This window comes from Notamacropus eugenii, chromosome 4 (assembly GCF_028372415.1).
Source record: "Notamacropus eugenii isolate mMacEug1 chromosome 4, mMacEug1.pri_v2, whole genome shotgun sequence".
NCBI lineage: Eukaryota > Metazoa > Chordata > Mammalia > Diprotodontia > Macropodidae > Notamacropus > Notamacropus eugenii.
In genome coordinates, this window is record NC_092875.1 from 144054645 (window position 1) to 144068316 (window position 13672).

The 13672-nt window shown below is 38.9% G+C and overlaps 1 long non-coding RNA gene across 1 annotated transcript in view; it reads right to left on the reverse strand.

The window, feature by feature from the left end:
* Nucleotides 1-1795: 1795 nt before the first annotated feature.
* The window catches only part of LOC140498266 (uncharacterized), a 57597-nt gene continuing 45720 nt past the window's right edge, over nt 1796-13672 (reverse strand). The window contains exon 4 of the long non-coding RNA XR_011965042.1: nt 1796-2257. This is a non-coding gene — a long non-coding RNA (uncharacterized lncRNA). The remainder of the gene's footprint in view (nt 2258-13672) is intronic.

Sequence of the window (13672 nt, forward strand, 5' to 3'; positions counted from 1 at the left end):
GAAAAGTCCTTAGCGTCCATCCGTACCATTCCAGTTTTGAAAGATCTATTTTCTTCAGTGAGCTTTTGAATCTCCTTTTCCATTTGGTTAATTCTGCTTTTGAAAGCATTCTTCTCCTCATTGGCCCCTTGCACCTCCCTTGCCAGCTGAGTTAGGCTAGTTCTCAAGGTGCCAATGTCTTCAAGATTTTTTTGGTTCTCCTTTAGCAGGGAGCTGATTTGCTTTTCATGCTTCTCCCTCATCCCTCTCATTTCCCTTTCTAGTCTTTCCTCCACCTCTCTAACTTGATTTTCAAAATTCCTCTTGAGCTCTTCCATGGCCCGAGTCCATTGGGTGGGCTGGGACACAGAATCCTCGATTTCTGTGTCTTTGCCTGATGGCAAGCATTGTTCCTCCCCCTCAGAAAGGAAGGGAGGAAGTGTCTTTTCTCCAAGAAAGTACCCTTCAATAGTTTTATTTCTTTTCCCTTTTCTTGGCATTTTCTCCAACCAGTGGCCTGACCTCTGAATGTTCTCCTCACACCCACCTCGCCTCCTGGTCCTCCCAGCCAGCGTTTGGGGACTGAGATTCAAATGCTGCTTCCCGCCTTAGGATTTTTGGCAGGGGCAGGGCTGCTATTCAGTGTGAGAATTAAGTTCAAATGGTCAGGTTGGGGCAGGGCCGCCTCTCAGGCACAGTTCCCTCAGGGGGTTTATGCACAGACCTTCCACAATGGATCCAGGCTCCTGCCCGTTTGGGGAGCCCCCGTCTGCAGCCGCCTCTCAGCCCCCACCTCCCGGGGGGGCCCGAGCCATGGGAGCACCCCACTTCCCTCTCAACCCGCCAAAGAGACTCTCTCACCCACCCCCGTCAGTCACCTGTTGGTGGGGGGGCCGTGCCGCCGCTGAAGATCCCGCCTCCAGAGCCCTCTCAGATCTTTGCCTCTCGGAGCCGCCGCCGCTGCAGGTCCAGGCTGGGCTCGGCATCTGCAGCGCGACGGACCTTTCTCGAGAGGTTTGCAGGTCCCTCTGTGGGTGGGGGGACCCGCGTGGCCGCTGGAGATCCCGTCCCCGTAGCCCTCTCGGATCTCCTCCCCTCAGTGTCGCGGCCGCTGCAGGGCCGCACTCCGCTCCCCGTCCCGGCGCCCAGTCCGCGGCGCAAAGGACCCCCCCGCGAGAGGTCCGCAGGTCTCTCCGGAGCAGAAATCTCCCTCGCTGCAATACTCCGTGGTCTCTGGGTGCAGAATTCGCCCTGGCTTGGTCCCCTCTAGCCGTTCTGTGGTTTGTGGGTTCGGAGCTATGTGTATGTGCCTCTTTCTACTTCGCCATCTTGGCTCCGCTTCCCATGTGGAGTTTTCTTGACAAAGATACTGGAATGGTTCACTATTTCCTTCTCTGCCTCATTTTACAGATAAGGAAACTGAGGCAAATGGGCTTAAGTGACTTGGCCAGGGTTACACAGCTAGTAGTGTCTGAGGCCAGCTTTGAACTAAAAAAGATGAATCTTCTTGACTTTAGCTCCAGCACTCTATCCATTGTGCCACCTAACTTCCCAATTATAATAATAAGCAGCATTTTCATGGTGCTTCATATGTTTTTAAAAATAGTTATAAGGTATTTATTAATTGGCATTCCATATACTCTTTTTTGATGTCTGAAGTTTAGGCAATGCAAGTAGATACTGAATTTATCAGAGCTTGGAATATATTTTAAAATGAAGAATCCCAACTGAGTTTCCAAACAAACCCGAGGCAAAAGAAACAAATGTTATTCTAATCACAATAAATGGAATGCTTGCTATGTGCCAGGCACTATGTAACCTTTATTAGGATCATTATTATTTCCATTTCAATTCTATAGTTGTTCTAGAATCTTCTTTAATCAAACGTTGCTTAAATAAATGATATAGTGGCTATAACTTGCAGTATTACAAATAATAATAATAATAATTTTTTACAGTGGACTTTGACCTACATGAACAAAAATTTAGAATTATCAGGGCACTCAGGAAGTTCTGCATCTTAGAACTCATAGCCAGTTGTAGTAGCAGTTAATGTTATTTAGAAATTGGGTTAATATCCGAATGAATACTTCATTGTTTTTAAATGAATTTGATGCTTTTACCAATACGCTGCTTTGATGTTGGTCTGGATCTGTCACAATCCATTGGTGGTTAAGGATTCATGTCCAGTTGTCTTTTTTCTGTAACAGCTGAAGGAATCTGAGTTGTCATCTGGGAGATGAATCAAAAATTTCCAGTTCTTGATACAACTACAAACCTGGATGGAAAGGAATCCAGAGATTAGCTCTGCATTGGAAATCATTTGTGTAAATTTGTATTAGAAAACTTGGTTTGCTTCGAAACTGAAATAGTTTGAAAAATATTCCTTCAAAATGAATTGCACTGGAAAGCAAGAGATCAAAGTATTTGAATAGTTTGTTGTTATTGAATTAATGATTTTATTTTCCTAGAACCAAAAAAAAATGTTTTTGCCAAGATTTTTTGTCCTAGTATTTTGATATAATATTTCTTTTTTAATTTATTTTCCTTTTTGGTCCAGACATAATTTCATTAAGGTAGGGAATTCTGAATGTAGAAGTACCTTCCACCAATGTAGATTACCCATTAGTCTTCACTTTAAAGAATTTCCTGGGATATGGAAAAGTAAGTTACTTTTCCATGAACCTACATTTCATATGTTAGAGTCTGGTCTTCCATACTCTGAGATTAACTGTCTACTGTAGCATTATGCTTCTCACATATCTTTAAATTCCATTGGTAAATGTTGAAACTCTTTTATTAAAAAGCTGAAGAGTATATCCTTCCTTCCTGTTAGTTATCTTGATAATATTGGCCTCTCCTGAATTTGTGCTTTGATCTTCTCTGACCTATAATAGGAATCTATGGTCGTTGTCTATTTCTGTTTTTCGTTCATGAAGTTTGCCTATTTCCTGGCTTTTAATGTTGAGCTCTCTTGCTGGAGCACAGAGGGCACTGACCCAAGCTTCTTATGCTGAGGGACCCTGTATACTGGGGCCTCAGGTGGTGGCAGCTGGAGGTTGTAGGGATCTGACAGTTTACTTGGTGCTGAGATGAGGTTAGCAACACTGAAGCTCTCAGGGTGGAAAGGGATCTGGCCCAGGACAGCTGCTCTGAAGCACCAGAAGGTTTGGCTGCTGGAGGACACCTGCCTGCTTGGAGATGTGCTTCTTGGAGTTGTGCTGAAGCCCAGGGAGGTTTGGTTGTTGGAGTCTATTGACTCCCCTACCTGTGTGAAGGTACTTGGGGATTCCTGGTGTTGGTGCTTGCCTGCTCCACCATCCTGAGGCTCAAGTTCTCCCACTGGTTTGCTGAGGCGAGGCTTACCACTGACTTTCTGGGATGCCTCCTATCCTGCACTGCTCCCCTTCCACCAGTGCAAGAGGGACCTTTCCTGTTAATCCCTCAAGCTTTCCAGGTTAAAAGACTATTGCACCTTGTCTTTCTGCTGGCTTAGCTGTTCCAGAGTTTTTTCTGGGGAGATATTTTCTGGGCTTTTAGCAGTCAATAAGGGGGAGTGAGACTGACTTACTTCTTACTCCGCCATCTTAGTTCCCAGAAATGGAAAAGTCTTGGCTCTTTCTGTTAATCATCAATTAATTACAAAAGTAGAAAGTGATCCTTGCACCTGCCAATTAGAATCACAGTAATAGAAGGGTTTACAGAACTATTTTCAGGGAATATGGGGTGGAAGGAAGCAGCATCCTTGTTGAGGGTTTAAACTTAAGAAATATCTGTTGTGTGAAAATCAAATATGATAATGAGTTTTTAAAAAGTATGTCACATCATAAGAAGAAGAAAAAAAGAACCTGGGCACCAGTTTCTTCATTTGTAAAACTCAGGTGTTAGACTAGATGGTTTCTAAGGCTCTTTTCAGTTCTATATCTATGACTGTATAAATATCTCTTGATTAGGTCTTCAGATTGCTTTTAGGTGTTTTGGACATAGTGTTTATCATAACACATAAAAACATTATAGTTACATAGTATTTGTTTAGCAAAGAAATTAACTTAATGTCCTAGATTGGGGAGGTGTGTCCAGAGAGCAGTTTTCTGAAAATGATTTGGAAATTTTACTAGATTAAAAGTTCAATATGTGTCAGCAGTGTGATAGGGCACCAAAGCACTAATGCCATCCTTGGTCACACGAGGAGAGGAACCCTTATAACATAAACATTTTTTACCAATAAATGTCTAAGAAAATGAAGCAGTATAAAAAAAGATATTATTAGAGAAATATGTGACCAGGAAAGAAGGTGAACATGTGGTAAAAGTGAGGGAGAACGGATGAATAGCATATAAACTCCAACAGTGTTCATGAAATGGCAGGAAGTTTAGGGGAAGGCTCCCAGAATATTAAGCAAACCTTTTGTAAGAGGATAGGGATAAGTCTTACAGAAAAGAACACATGAATATGTTGCCATTTACATCACTGGAATAGGATCTATGACAGTAGGATCATAGATCCATCAAAAAATCCAAGTATCTAGCATTAGGAAAATCTACCTTACCCTGGTGGAACCATATCCTGAATATTGTATTCAGTTATGGAAGGTACATTTAAAGAAGATTGATTGGCTAGAGAGCACCTAGAGAAGACCATTAAGAGTCTCAAGTTCCTGACAAATGAAGGCTGACTGAAGAATGTGGGATAGTCAGTTTAGAAAAGAGAAGACATGACACCTGTCTCCAAGTAGCTAGATGGTGTCATGTGGAAAAATTAAACCTGTTCTGCTTTGGACCAACTAGGAGAAATGAATAGAAGTTCCAAAGTTCCAAAGTGGAGAATGTCATCGCCTTTGAAATTTGCCAACAATTAGAGCCATCCAAAATGTGGAATGGGATACCTTGGGGGTTAATGCATTTCCCCTCACTAAAGGAAAGAGAAAGGGGACTGTGATAAGTGATTTACAAATATCATCTCATTTGGTCCTCACAACTCTGTGCGGTAGGTTCTGTTATTACTTCCATTTAATAACTGAGGAAATTATATCTAACAGCCTTTAAGTGACTTGCCCAGGATCAACCAGCCAGTAAGTATGTGAAGTTGGTTTTGAACTCAGGTCTTTCTGACTCCAGACTCAGCACTATCCACTGCTCTACCTAACTGCCTCTGTGCAGGTCTTCAGGAAAAAGTCACATGACTATTTGTCAGGTAGACTAGAAGAGATTCTTGAACCAGTATGGATTGGCCTAGATTTCCTCTGAGCTTCCTTTCTACTCTGAGAACCAGTCCATTCTTTCCAGCTCTTGGCCAACAAGCCAACAATAGCAGTTCCTGAACCAGAGAGTAAACCAGCCCTTTGGAAATCAGTTTGCCTATTTTAACATGATTGAACTTTCCAGTTTTATTAAAGAAATACTCAAAATAGATATATATCACTATGATTTTTCTCTTTTAAATTGTAGCTGGTAGGCACAGTCCATTTATGTTCTTAATAAAGCCCTGGAGTAAGTTATTTTTCTACTTGTGCATCTTTACTCCAGGGATAATGCACTTATTGGATTCCAGTTTTATTTTTTGCTCATGTTCCTCATATAAGTGAATGTTTCCTTTGTAAATATGAATAATAATTAAATGCCACCATTTTGCATGTTACAAATCAGTGTTTACCTTGGTAAGCTTGATCTGAGTGGAGTTAGCTGTTTCTACTGTTTTATTACTGATATGACACCAAACAGCCAGTTGGACTGGAGTTTTTTTTTTCATTCTTGTTGAACAAATATTGCCTCTGTGTAGTCAGCCCTTAGACAAGGAAAGGTAGATGACCTGAATTCCGACTGACCTTTTGCAAGTCTTTCTTTCAGACTAGTTGAAAGTTACTACTATATATTTGAGTAATACAGTGGTGACATCTAGTTAACTCACTATTGACATCACCTAATATGCTTAATTATAGCCTGGTTGATATCTCAAAACCTTTTGAAGGACAAACTCTTAGCCATTTGTCTAGTTTGAAGGATGGTTTAGAGACTGGCTTCCATTTGAGAGGAGCCAGGGCTCTGATTCCTTGCACTGAGAAAGGGCCATCAAGAAGTTGAAAATCAGGAAAGCAGGTTAAGTTGCTACATTGAGTCCATGTTTCTCCTCTTCATAAGGAAAATGATTTCATGAGTTACTTAAAGCATTCATTAATAAATTCATGAAGTCATTCATTCATGCTTCCCTCAGTCATGTTTTCACAGTGTGACTTCATTGTTTGGTTTGAAGTATATTCCTAGAACATCACGTTTTTGTGGTTCAGTTGTTCAGTCATGTCTGACTCTATTTTGTCTGTGGGGTTTTCTAGGTAAAGATGCTGGAATGGTTTGCCATTTCTTTCTCCAGTGTGTCCCCATTTTATGATTCAGAAACTGAGGCAAATAGGGGCTAAGTGATTTGGCCAGGATTACACAACTAGTAAGTGTCTGAGGCCAGATTTGGACTAATGACTTCCTGACTCCAAGCCCAGTGTTCTGTCCACTGTACCACCCAACTATCACAGAATATCATACAATTCCATAATAATAAAAATAGCATTTATTATACACTTTAAGGTTTGCAAAATGCTTTATAGATATTATCTAATTTTATCCTCACAACTCTGGGAGTTTTACATTTTACAGATGAGGAAAAGAAGACAGAAAGAAGTTAAGTTAAATGTCTTAACTAGCATCACACAGTTATTAAGTTATTTGAGAAAACATCTTGAACTCAGGTCTTCCATTCTCATGGTCTAGCACTCCATCCACTGTATCACCTATTTTTTAACCTAATATAATCCAATAAGTACAAGCAATATTTCAAAGGCAATTAAATTGTTTCTTATTTATCCAATGCAAAAGAGATTTTTGCAGAAAAGAGCCTAGTAAAGAGCTATAATCTCTGGGCTATTAGCAAATTCTGGGCTAATGTTGCTAAGAGTTTCCTTTTGACTTTTATCAAAGTTTTGAGGTAATTTATAAGTCCTAGACCCCCAAGTGCCTAAGGTGTGATGGACATTGATATTTCACCCTCCCTAATCCAGTCAGGAAAGGTGAATTTTCCAATGGAAGAAAATGGTAAATCAAGAAAAACGGGTCTCCACAGCCATCAAATGACCTTTAATCATCTGGATGTGTTAAACCTGATGAGCAGAAAAAGCTGCGAATGTATAAATTAGCCACTGAGGCATGCTGTCCTTGAAAAATCTCACAGAAGAGCTGCCTTTGAACAAAAGATATTGCCCCTAACACTCCCTGTAGAAGAATGAAGTCAACTCAGAAAAAGCAAACAATTTCAGGAGCTGGTGAAGACAACCTGGACCACAGAAATTGCCTTTAACTTTGGAGTCTGAATGCAAATGAGCAGAGCTTCTGACTTTTGTCCCATGTTGCTGATGCTACTCAAAGATCCCTGTCCATCTTAAATCTATTTAGGTTTTTCTAAACAATGGAGGTGACTATGCTTTGTTGCTGCCTGGTTGGACTATCTTTCATTTGTCCACACTTTAAATTCATTGTGTTGATTTCTGATCCTCCTCTAACCCCTGAAGACAAGTTTTCATTCTGTTTTTGTTTTCTTAGATTCTATCCTCTCATATTCTGAGTCTCCATGGAAAGGAAAGCATAGGTGGAAACTTAATGAGCATACTCTTTATTCATTTATAAAAATGCTTAGGTCACTGATAAAATTATTAAACTAAATAATACTGGGCTCAGAACCAAAATCTATAGAAAATAATAGCCATTTGATAGAATGATAGATTTATAGATGAAATAGAGTTTATTTAGAGTTTAGTTAGAGTCATTTCGACCAATTCTATCATTTTTAAATGATTCAGTCAAAGTCATACAAGTGGCAAGACTGAAACTCAGGTCCTATCTTTCCAAGCACAGTGTTCTTCTCACTGCCCCATTCTACCTCCAATGGATGGATGAAGCAAATGAGGGTTTTTTGAAGATAGGAAAAATAAGCATATTTGTTGACAGTAGGCCAGCAGCCAATATGTAGAGAGTTATTAAAGATTAGTGAGACAGTAGAGATAATAGAGGGGACAATCTGCTGGAGAAGATGGGAACCAGTGGAGACAATCTTCTCAAGAGAAAGTAGAGATGCTGCTCTAGTAGAGAGCAATATGATCACTTTGCAGAAGAAAATCAGTAGTTTTCTAGAGCTCCTATGGATTATCAGCATCAAAAGTATCAGTTGCCCTCCATGTGCATGCCCTGGACACTTGGGTTACTTGTGTGTGTCCCTACATGCATATTTCCTGACTACTGAAGCTCCTTAAGTATGTGTCCTCCATGAATGGCACAGTGGATAGAGCTCTGTGCTTGGAGTCAAGAAGACCTGAGTTCAAAACCAGCCTGAGACACTCACTAGCCCTGTGATGCTGAGCAAGTCACTTAACCAATGTTTGCCTGAGTTTCCTCGTCTGTAAAACAGGGATAACAATAGCACTTACCTATGAGATAGTAATAGTAAAATACTTAGTACAGTGCTGGCGCATAGCTATTGTTTGTCCTTGGTTTCAAAGAGGACAATGACATTAAGGGACGGATATCTTGACTTACTCATTAATTAGATTTAAGTGAGGCAGAATTACACATACCTGTCAACCTTTGGCACATTGTAAGCACTAAATAAATATTAGTGATTGATGATGATGATGATGTTGAGCATGATAAATGATCCCCATTCAAAAGGATTCTCTTTTTATTACCATGATAGTCATTTGTGAGATCGTGTGCCATATTGCTGTCTTGGGGTCTTGTCTTGCTTTGTTTTACTTTATTTTTTTAAATTGTGTTTGATTAAATGTCTTTTGCTCTGATCTAATGTACTTTTGCCTGTCTGGTAAAAGTGGACATGTTGGTGAGATTCATGATGTGTGTTTCATGTTGCCATAGCAGAATGAACTGAACTTGGGGCATATTTCCTTTGAGCTTCTAAATGAGGTGATGGCCTCAGGTGTTAGATAGATATGCAACAATCCAGCATACCCTGGCATGAGAGGTTATTGCTTTGTCACTCCCTGTTGGACAATTCTGCATTTGTCCCTGTTTTACATCCGTTCTATTGATTTTACATCTTTCTCTAAATCCTTGAAATAATATTTCTATTCTATATCCTTGTCTCAGCTTTGGGACTGGAAAAGTCACTGAGAACATTCCCTTATACCTTCTAGACTGACAAATGAACTGAAATCTGAGTCTTCTCCCGTGCACCCACACTTTGCAGTCAATGGCAGCTCTTCCTGGGTAAAAAGACCTTAAAAGAGCAGCTCAACGTCTGCCTAAGGATATCTATACGAATTATGCTAAATTAGATGTGGATGTGTCTAGTAATGCCAGGCTGATAGGGACAATGCTGGCTGAAGATCACTGCAGCCCAACCCAGCTGGTAGAGAACACTAAAATAACATAGAAAAAATTATCTGTTCAGATGTGATAGTCCATGTGCTATCTATAGCTGAAGAACTTACAAGAGTTATTTAAAAATCTATGCAATTACCTTCTAAGCCAAATGTATTACTTAAGCCAAAATGAAAGCTAAAATTAAAATGGAGAGCCCTGTTTCCTAAGCAAACTGAGGTCTGGATGCAGGACATTGAATGGACAGACTATTTCACTTCCGGTCAGTGACATTTGCTAGATATCAGAGCAAAATTGCAGGCAACGAATCCCCCAAAGAACCAATGGTCTCTAGTAATAGGGGCTAATTTTAACAGCCATTTATTTTATCATTCTAACGTTCATGGCAATTCCTAATATTTGAAACATTTAGACAGGAAAATTATAAGCTTTCCTGAAAAGTATTATAATGTGTTAGTGGGGGGAAATTAATACTCTTAAAACATTTGCTCATTCAGGACAAGCCAACTAATTAGAAAGTAGTCAAAGCAAGGGAGTGAGGAGGTGGTGGGTTTTGAGTTTTTTTGGAGCATTTTCTGAATATAGTCTGTACATGAAATCTAAATGGATTGCTTTTGATATAAAAAAGTTTTAAGCAGTATAGTTTTCCCTCAAAGGTAAAATAAATTCTTTTGTACTTATTTGTTAGACCCTCCCCCCCATATATACACATGTGAATGATATTATATATTATACATATATTATATTATAATATTATATATTATATATAATTATTTATAAGATCATTGGATTTATATAGAGATAATCTAAATCTAAATCCAATCTCTTTATTTTACAGATGAAGAAACTGAAACCCAGTGAGATTAAGTAACCAGTACAAGGCCATATAGATAATAAGTGGCATTTGCTCGAATATGAATCTAGGCTCAACCCCACTGATCTTTCCAGAATAAAAACAGAGTTAAACCAATCTTGCAGATTATTAAACTGAAGCAAAAAAACTAAATGCTCTCCTTAGGATCACCCACTAAAGGATGTTGCAAAACTAAGAAAGATCCCATACTCCTTAACTTGCCCATGATCCCCCTTTTTAATGGACTCTTGCTTTCTTCCCGTTTTGCCCCCTCCTACCTTTTCCAGTCTTCTTACACTTTACTTCTTTCTATATGATCTACAAACCCATTACAATAGCCTTCATTGATGTCTCTGCTTACCATGAGTCTTTCCTGCCTCTAAATGCTCACCCTTCATATCTGCATCTTAGTTCCTCTGGCTTTCTTTAGGACATACCTCAGATTCTACCTTCTGTAGGAAGCCTTGGTCCCTCAGCTGCTCATGCTATGCCTCAAATTTCTGTATATATCTTATAGGTGTATTCTCAGAGTGCAAACTTCTTCAAACCAGGAACTGGTTTTGCTTTTCTTTATAACGCCAGAGGTTATGAAGAATTTCTGGAATAGTTTAAGTGCTTAATAAATGCTTGTTGACTGATACATATAGATGCATATACATACATACACATAGATAGATAGAAAGATAGACAGATAGACAGACAGACAAATAGATAGATAGACAGACAGATAGATAGATAGATAGATAGATAGACAGACAGACAGACAGACAGACAGACAGACAGACAGACAGATAGATAGATAGATAGATAGATAGATAGATAGATAGATAGATAGATAGATAGATAGATAATCTTACAAATCTTACAAATATCTTTGGGCCTTGCCATAAGCTAAACAAACAAGATTTCCTTAAAATTAGGAAAGGAAGTCAAATATCATGGGGCAATAGGAATGGGTGACTGGGGAAGGTCAGAAATGAATACAGTAGTGAAAAGTCCTGTTTTGATTGCCTCCTGCAGTCAAAGATAACCACTGTTAAATAAGCTGAAGAAACATAGGTCCATAATATCATATCAATTTCATCATGTATCTATGACATACTAGACATTGTAATGGTATAATTCAAGTGAAACATACACATTTTAAGCCAGAATTTTAAAAAAGTCAGAGCATCCCACACTCCCCTATGTTTGGTATATGAGCAAATAAAATGTTGCTTGCCAAGATTAGGCGGCATTAGCAGGGCAACAAAAAGCGAGGGGGGGAACAAAGGAAGAAAAAGTCCTTCTTGTAGTCATGTAGTTACCTAGAATCAAGCATCTCCCATGAGACATGTAATTGGAGCTTAATAAATGCTTATTGATTTCTTATCAAGAATTTACTAAAAATAAAAAACAACTAGTTGTGCATTTTAGCTGTAAGTCTGGAAGGATGATTTCAAGCCAAATTTAGAGGTACCTCAACTTGATGAACAATTGGTCCAATATTATTTTGGATTTTCATTAAAAATCTGGCCTATAATAATTCATTGGAAAGTTAGAGCTAACGTTGAATATAAGCGAGAAAAATGGGCATAAATAAACAAGAGTGTGCTTACTTAACCATCCCCAAATTGCGTGGAGAAAACATGGAGCTAGGAGAAAAGAGAACTCCACCCACCCCATCTTCAGAGTAATCCAATCTCTTAGTTTCTATTTAATTTAATTATGATGCCATATGTTTTATGAAATCAATTTTCCTAGTTAACAAAATTTTCCCACCCATAAAGCTGTGATAATCATTAAAGAAAATGGGAACAGCATAAGGAAGAGAAGACAGTGCATCCTGAAAATAACACCCTGGAAAGGCTATATTGCAGAGGAAACAAAAACACGGTAAGTGATCTGAAAAGGCCAGAGACCTTCAAAAGTGAATATATGGAGAATGAAAAAAAAACTATCAAATGTTACAGAAAAACAAATATGAGTGTGAGCCATGCAAAAAATAAGCAATAGTCTTTACCAGAAGAAAAAGAAAATTGCTGGTCAACTGATCAAAAAGACATATTTTAAAACTCATTAAAACTTCTAGCCTTAGGGAAGCTTGTCTGTATACAAGTAAATGGAGAGCCAGATTGCTGGAAGAATGCAATTAAAATCAGGGGATCTTAGGGAATCTTGAGGGAAGTCAGTTGGTAGGTATTCCTTGGAGAACTCTATGGGCCCATTAATTATCTTGGGAAGAAAGGAATATTTAAGAGAACTTCCAGAAGAGACTTTGAGTTAAGTGGAAAAGCCCAAGGTATGCTTCTGTTTTCACTGGAATATAAACTAGTACAGAAACTGATAAAATGAAACTAAGCGCTGAGAAGAGTCCTTGCCTCATTTGGATTTATATCCATAAAGTGGCTCCATGATTTCAAAGGGGCATTATGAAATTCTTAAGAAAATTCTCTTTCATTAAAAAAACAAAGGAAAAAACCCTATGAACTGATGTCATGGTGTAGCACATAGAGAGCTGGCCTCATATGCAAGAAGATGTGGATTCCAGTCCTATATCTGGAAACTACTGTCTGACCTTGGGCCAATCCCTTAATCTATCAATGTTCTGAGCACTGAACAATGTAAGTTGCAGATAAGGTGTCCACTTTCATGGGATTTGCCTCAACCAGGAGTTTTCTTACCCCTTGAAATCACAGATCCAATTCTTATCTCTATCCCTATGAACAGGTACAAGGTGAAATAAAAAGAACGAAAAAACCCAATACACTCAGTGTCTACAACAAGGAGACAACAATAACAACAAAGGGGAAAAAAAGTAAAACTGAATGTTTTGTAATTGTAGTGACCAAGCTTCATTCCCAAAAGTTGAAGAGTGAGAAAAAAGTACGCAAGCATCATTTCATCGCAGAGGTAGAGGCCGATGGATGTGAAATATTGTCTCCGTTGTCAGGCAGAGTTGATTGGTGGGTTTTTGCTGAATTGCTTTTTCCCCATCTCTATTTTAAAATCTTAGTTATAGCTGACAAGGTAGGAGAGTGGAGAGAGAAATATTTAGAAAGGAACACGATATAAAACAAAAATGCATTGATAATGTAAGACAAAAACCTAAGCTTATGCCATATAGCTCCTTGGAAAAGAGATGAAAGGGAGGGGGTAAAGATGTCAGGGAGGGTAGATGCATGAGACCACCTTTGGGTGCCATGAAATCAAACAAATAATAAAACTGTTTTACCAGTGTAAAGTGATTAAGAATCATTGGCATAGAGAATGGACGCTCGACTGAGTTGCAGAAATTTTGCACCAGCAGATGCCACCCAGAGTAATGAAAAACTAAAAAAAAACAAAAACCCAACAGTTTTGATTCATGTTCATGTTGCAATTTATTATACCTACTATCTGGTTCAGAGAGAACAGGTTTAATTGAACCCTCTGGGGATTAAATGGAATGGTAACTTGTTTACTAAGATTAGAATATGGGAATCTT